The sequence below is a fragment of the Echinops telfairi genome, unplaced genomic scaffold (assembly GCF_000313985.2).
Source record: "Echinops telfairi isolate 266 unplaced genomic scaffold, ASM31398v2 ScPeMD7_7457;HRSCAF=8495, whole genome shotgun sequence".
Classification (NCBI taxonomy): Eukaryota; Metazoa; Chordata; class Mammalia; order Afrosoricida; family Tenrecidae; genus Echinops; species Echinops telfairi.
In genome coordinates this window covers 37,403,086-37,410,104 of record NW_022111357.1, presented here as the reverse complement: position 1 = coordinate 37,410,104, position 7,019 = coordinate 37,403,086, and the positions used below count along the sequence as shown (strand labels likewise).

General features: G+C 50.0%; 1 protein-coding gene and 1 non-coding gene across 2 annotated transcripts in view; both read left to right on the top strand.

Annotated features, from left to right (window-relative positions):
- The window catches only part of CAMTA1 (calmodulin binding transcription activator 1), a 1,095,522-nt gene that overhangs the window by 1,032,452 nt on the left and 56,051 nt on the right, over positions 1-7,019 (top strand). The gene's annotated exons all lie outside the window — the stretch shown is intronic.
- Positions 4,668-4,831, top strand: LOC115872796. Its single transcript, XR_004048042.1, has one exon. It is a non-coding gene; the product is annotated as a U1 spliceosomal RNA (small nuclear RNA).

Below are 7,019 nucleotides of genomic sequence, written 5' to 3'. Positions count from 1 at the left end.
GTCCCCGCGCGGAGCGGCTCTGCGCCCCACACCTGCCTCTGCCCGGCTCCGGGTGACGTATCGCTCCTCGATTGGCCTGCGGCGCCTGGGGGGCAGGGCCAATGCCGGTGAGCTCACCGCCGCGCCCCGCCATTGGCTCGGGCGGCACACTCGGGCTGTGGCGGGGAGACAGCGGTACCCGGAGACCGGCGGCTCGTTCCAGCTGCGGCGTGTGGAGCTGAGCGGGTTCGGGGCAGGGCTCGGGCGGGTCGGGCTGGGCCGGGCGGGGCGCGCGGGGCGGAAGAAGCGGAGAGAGGAGGCTCAGCGTGCGCCTCGCGGAGCGGGAGCTGCGCTCGCGAAGTCCGAGTGAGTGTGCAAGAAGCGGAGGGGTGGCGGCCGGCGGAGGGGCGTGCTCGGTGTGTGAGGCCGGAGGGTGGCGGGCGGACTCCGCGGGGGCGGGGCCCTGGCAGGTGGCGCGCACGGGGCAGGGGGCGCACGCGCGCGGGGGTAATGGGAGGAGGGAGTGTTTATCCAGTGTGGGTGTGGGGACGCGCGTGTTTATGGGGTTGGGGTGAGGGAACGCGCGTGTTTGGGGGCAGCGGTGACGAAAAGGAGCGTGTTTGGGGGCGGTGGTGAGGAGAGTGTTTATGGGGTCGGTGCTAGGGGAGTGAGTCGTGAGAGGACCCATGTTTATGATGCAAGCCTGTGAGGGTTGGGTGGGTGTGATGAGTACGCGTGTTTATGGAGTGGGTGTGAGGAAAGAGTGTTTGGACCCGGGTATGAAGGGGGCACGCGTGTTTATGGGAGGGTGTGTGAGTTTGCGTGAGTGCGTGTGTATGGAGGGTGAGGGCGTGCGTGGGCAGTGGGTGTGTTTGGGGGCAGGAGTGAGGAAGCAGGCGTGTTTATGTGGGGGAGTGAGCGTGTTTGGGTGAGTGGATGTTTGGGCAGCGCGCGTGTCTGCAGAGCGTGTTTGGGGGCGGGTGTGTTTGGGGAACGCGCGTTTCTGGGGAGGGCGCGTGTAAAGGAGCGTGCTTGTCTTGGGCGGGCGTGTCCGCGCGGGTCGCGTGCGAAGGATTGTTTTGGGACATGCACGTCAGCTGCGCGTGTGTGAGGAACTGTGCTTGTTTGGGGAGCGCGCATTTAAGCGTGAGTGTTTAGGGCACACGTGTTTTAGGGCTAGCGCAAAGGGCTGTTTGTTTTGGAACGCGCGTGCAAGGGGACGTTTGTGTTGGCAGGTGTTTAGGTGGTGCGCGTGTAAGATTGCGTTTGGGGCGGGTGCGTCTGGCGGCGCGCGTGTAAGGTTTAGGGCGGGCGTGTCTGGGTGGCGCGCGTGTGAGGTTGAGGTAAGCGAGTAAGGTGTTTGGGCGGCGTGGCTGAGCAGTGCGCGTGTAAGAGGTGTTTGGCGCCCGCGTGTCTAGGCAGTGCGCGTGCAAAAGGTGCTGGGGGGGCGGGCGTGTCTGAGCGGTGCGCGTGTCAGGGTGTTTGGGGAGGGCGTGACTGGGCGATGCGCGTGTCAGAGGTGGTGCTTGTTTGGGGCGAGCGTGTCTGCCTGGTGCGCGCGGGCGGGCCGGCCGGGGAGTGGCCGCACGGGGGCGGCGAGTGTGAGCTGGACGGGCTGGGGGCGGTGGCCTGAGCGCGCCCGCCTCACTTGTTTTTGTTTTGGAAGCTCGCGGCTCCCCGGCGGGCTTTTCGGAACTGGCTCTCCCTGCAACGCCTCTCGTTCACCTGCGGCGCCCCCTCCACCGGTGGCGAGAAGAGGGCCTGCCACAGCCTCAGAGGTGCCCAACCGCGCCGACAGTAACGCGCTGGCCCTCGCGCGCCGCTGCGGTAAGGCGCCGTGGAAGATCGCCTTTCCTAAGAGGCCAATGGACTGAATGAGCGTAGAATGCAGTGGGAAATCTGGGGTAGAGGTCAGAGACTCGCTGTCTGTTTGCTGGAACTTCCCGAGAGCGTTGTTTACATGCAGACCAGTGACAAAAGAGGCGCCTCAACCCTGACTTCCATCAGCCAGGCTCTGAATGGGCCGGTTGGTGACCCTCACTTTGGTTTCTGGCATTTGTGGGATCGTTCTCTCGAGATCTGGTTTCCTGGGTATTGGACAGCGTCAGAGACGGTTTTCAATCTCCGTGAATTATTTCAGGCACCAAACCAGATTGCTTTACAATTTAAGCATGAAAACAATATTCTAAAACCATAATACTCTTATGCATTATCTCCTTAATGAACTGCTTCACCAGGGAAGGATGGAAAATTTAATGTCTCTTTTATGTTTTGCTCACTATTTTTAGCCATTACTTGATAGTCTTGTTATCTAACGGGAATTCTCATTAGAAAAGTTTCGTAAACCTGAGAAGTACTATCAGGTAATTACCGAACGGCCTTTCGTGCTTGCTTGGTTGAAAATTTACAAATTGGGCTCCTGACAAGTTTTATCTATTGGTACAATGGCATGCTGCATGTAGACAAGCCTTGTTTTTAAATTTTATTACCGGCAGGAGTCCTGTGTCAGTGAAATTATTGCCCAGGGACCTGGTAAACAGAAGCAGATTAAGCAAGTAGCATTTTTCAGGATGTGGGTTTAGAGCAGCGGTTCTCAACCTGTGGGTTGAGACCCCTTTGGGGGTCAAATGGCCCTTTCACAGGGGTCGACTGATTCATAACAGTAGCCAAATGACAGTGTTGAAGTAGCAACAAAAATAATTCTATGCTTGGGGGTCACCACAACATGAACTGTATGAAAGGGTTGCGGCATTAGGAAGGTTGAGAACCACTCGTTTATAGGGAAAACAGTCTTAGATGATAGCAAACAAGTTTATATTCGTTGTATTAGATTTCGAGAGTAATTATGTTCCCTGTTCTAGAAAAGTGTTTACTTACATGATATGCATTTCCCAAATACATTTAGCCCAGTGGTGTAAACAAAGGCACCATGGTGGCACATGGTTAAGTACTCAGCCACTAACCAAACAGCCATTACTTCCAACCTACCGTGTAGTTTACTGGGAGAAAGCTCTGGCAGAGTCAATTCTGACTCAGCGACCCTACATGGGATTTCTAAGATTAAATCTTTATGGGGCCCAATAACCTCAACTTTCCCCTGGGGAGTGGCTGGGAGGTTTAACCACCCACCTTGGGGTTAGCAGTCCAGTGCCTGCTTTATAGTGTCACCAGGGCTCCTTATAAAGATCACAGCCTAGAAAACTCTGTGGGGATAGTTGTGTCACATTCAGTCACTGTAAGTTGGAATCTCTGGCCTCTTAACAGTGTAAGCAAGCAGAGGACTGCTGTGGGTGCCTAAGGGATGTGGATTAATTGTATTGTACACATTCTAGGTGGTATTGCAGTTAGTAACAATACTGTACTATTGGTATTTTTATCGACTTCTCTGGCCTTATAGGGAGAAAGATTGGGCATTCTACTCCTGTAAAGAGTTACAGTCTCGGAAATTCATAGGGGCAGTTCTACCCTGCCCTATAGGCTCACTATGAGTAGGCATCAACATGACAGCAGTGAGTTTTGAGTTTTGTTCTTCCTTTATGCCACACACAGAGACCCATTATTTGAGGCCTTTCTTTCCTCCTGTGTCTAGGACTCTGTGGAAGCTTCTCCTTGGTAACAGCTGTCATAGCATCAGTTTCATATTGGGCTAGTCTAGAGCATGTACATAATAGATTCCATCTGGAACTGAGCACCGTGTGCTTCATATGGTTAATGTTGAACATTTAAGGCAGCCACTCTGATTAAGACAAAGACGTAACATAAGCTCTTTTTCTGTGGCTCAGATTCAAGTGCTCAGCTCATTTGAGAAGTCTTGTTATCTGGTAATCCAGGAAACATCCATTTCTGGGAATGAGTTTCTTTTTGGGAGTTTCTGCTCTGGAACTGTGTTTTTAGGCTGCCCTTTTGAACATTTTAAAGAAAAGCTGTTAATACACACACAGTATAGTCTTCGGTATCACACAGAATAAAGACAATTTTGTCAAGTTTGGTGCACATTTTTTCATTCCTACAGTGGTTTGGGGAAGTTCTTTCTTCTTAACAGTGACTTCTCTGCAGGGTGCAGTTCCCAACCCTTGGCTTGCTTCACCTGTTTTTTTCTGTGTGCCTGCAGGAGTGTGCTGTTGTAGGTTTTATGTGGGGCTGCTAACCACAAGATTAATGAATTAAAACCACCAGGCTCTCCATGGGAGAAAGATGAGGCTATCTGCTCTAATAAGGATTTATAGCCTCGGGAACCCAAAGAGGCAGTTCTAGGCGGTCTTACAGGGTTTGTGTGCATCCGCAAAGACTTGGTGGCAGGGAGTTTGGCTTTGAGTTTATGTCTTCTCACATTTAAAGGGCGTTCCTTCCTCTGACTTAAAGTGGTTTAATATTTGTATTTCATCGATCTTTCCGCAAGAAGAACCTCTCTAAGTAGTGCCAAGTCTTCATTATTAAATATCAACTGTGACATTCTGTCACAGTATATAAACTGAGTTTTGGGAGCTTACTTCGGTTATAGAGCCCTCTGCCAAAATGTTTTTGGCATCCACTTGTGATATCGAGATACATGCTACATAATAAAGCAAGATAAAACAAAAATGGAAGAAATAAAGATCAGGCAAAAGGAGAGTGAGGGTACTGAAGAATGAAATGTGCAGAAAGATGAAGTTCTACACAGCATTGATTCCATGAAAACCTTACACCCTCTACTTACCTGGCAGGGGAGATACCATGATCACGAAGGTGGTTTTTCCAGGGCGAGACTTACCCATTGCACTCCAGATGTGCTGACCCCTGCGATTTCCCCGAATGTGGGAAACTCGACTGCAAAATTTGTGGTAGTGAGGGACTGCGTTCGCACTCTCCCCTGAAAAAAAAGAAAACCTTACACCCTTTCTAGAGGTAAGGAATCCTGGTGGCCTCCTGGGTTACCCATTGGGCTCCTCGCCGAGAGGTCAGCCATTTGGAACTACTAGCCGCTCCTCGGGAGAAAGAGCAGGGGGTCTGCTCCAGGAGAGACTTAGTCTCAGACAGTTCTGCTCTGCCCTGGCAGCAGGGCTTCCCTGGAGGTAGGCCCCAAACTGCAGACTGGGCTTTCTAGCAGTTTTGGAAAATGCATAGTTAAAACGGATAGTCTTATATAGCATGTCAGGTCTGGTAGCCATAAGTAATTTTAATTAACGGTGGGAGCTATCCAGATAGGAAGTATTGAACTACGTGTTAATATTCTTTGCGCTGGATGTTTAGGAAGTGCTTATTAGCCTGCTTGTGACACTGGTGGATAGTGTCACCTCATGAGGACGTGGGAGCTTCCGTCTGGAAGATCATCAGTGATAGTCTTATCCTCTTCCTGAGTGAATTGCCTTCAAGGCAAATGACAGTCTTTCCTTAGCTGTTCTCTCTCTCTTTTCCCCAATCATTTTATTTAGGGCTCGTAACTCAACACAATCCATATACACATCCATTATGTCAAGCACATTTGTTGCCTTCATCATTCTCAAGACATTTTCTTTGTACATGAGCCCTGGTATCAGCTCCTCATTTTTCCCCTCCCTCCCTCACGAACCCTTGACAATTTCCCCCATTCTCCCCCACGTTCCCCTTCCCCTCATGGTATAGCCACTCATTATTGGTCTTAAGGGGTTTATCTGTCCAGGAGTCTCTGTGGTTCCAACTCTTAACCTGTACCAGTGTACATCCTCTGGTCTAGCCGGATTTGTAAGGTAGAATTGGGTTCATGATAGTGGGAGGGGTGGGAGAAAACATTAAAGAACTAGAGGAAAGTTGTATGTTTCATCGTTGCTATACTGTAAGGGTGCTATACTGACTGACTGGTCTCCTCCCTGTAACCCTTCTGAGGTGAAACACCAAGGGTGTGCAACAGAACAGCAAGGGGAACAGAGCAACCAAGTCCCCAGGGAATACCCAAAATAGACTTTGGCGCCAGGGCGTGGTACCCCATCAAACTCTATCAGAAAACACTCATAAAGGTCAACAAACAGACCCTGAACTATTTACAGGCTTTTTTGTGTGTTACTGTTTTTTTATTGTTGTTTTCTTTTCTTGCTTTGTTTTGCCCTGTCTTTTTTTTTGTGCTTATTATCTCTGCAGGTCTATCTAGATAAGATAGGTGGGATAAACAATCTGGAGGGGAAAACAACGGGACCAACAGTTCTGGGGGACGTGGAAGAGGGGGAAGCAGGGGTGGGGTGGGGAAGGAAGTGGGTGTTAACAAACCCAGGGACAAGAGAACAAGTGATCCAAAATCGATGGTGAGGAGGGTGTAGGAGGCCTGGTAGGGCTCGATCAAGGGAAATGTAACCAAGAGGAATTACTGAAACTCAAATGAAGGCTGAACATGATAGTGGGACACGAGGAAAGTAAAAGGAAGTAGAAGACAGAGCTAGGAAGCAAGGACATTCATAGAGGTCTAAATACAGGCATGTACATATGTATATGTAAATACACATGATGATGGGGAAATAGATATATGTGCATATATTTATGGGTTTAGTGTTAAGGTAGCAGATGGACATTGGGCCTCTACTCAAGTACTCCCTCAATGCAAGAACACTTTGTTCTATTAAACTGGCATTCCATGATGCTCACCTTCCCGATCTCTGAAGACAAAGCGGGTGCATAAGCAAATGTGAAGAAAGCTGATGGTGCCTGGCTATCAAAAGATACAGCATCTGGGGTCTTAAAGGCTTGGAAATAAACAAACGGCCATCTAGCTGAGAAGCAACAAAGCCCACATGGAAGAAGCACAGCAGCCTATGTGATCACGAGGTGTTGATGGAATCAGGTATCAGGCATCAATGAACAGAAAATCCTATCATTGTGAATGAGGCAGAGTGTGGCGTGGAGACCCAAAGCCCATCTGTAGGCAACTGGGCATCCCCTTTGCTGTTCTCTGATGCCCTCTGGGTATCCTCACACCCTGGAAGCACCTAGAGAAAGTTGTAGATTGTTTTGCAGATAACGAGGGCCTGTGCTATCCAGAGAATAGTAACTTTCCATCCCCAAGGAATATTGAATTATACAGCAGGTGACTTAAC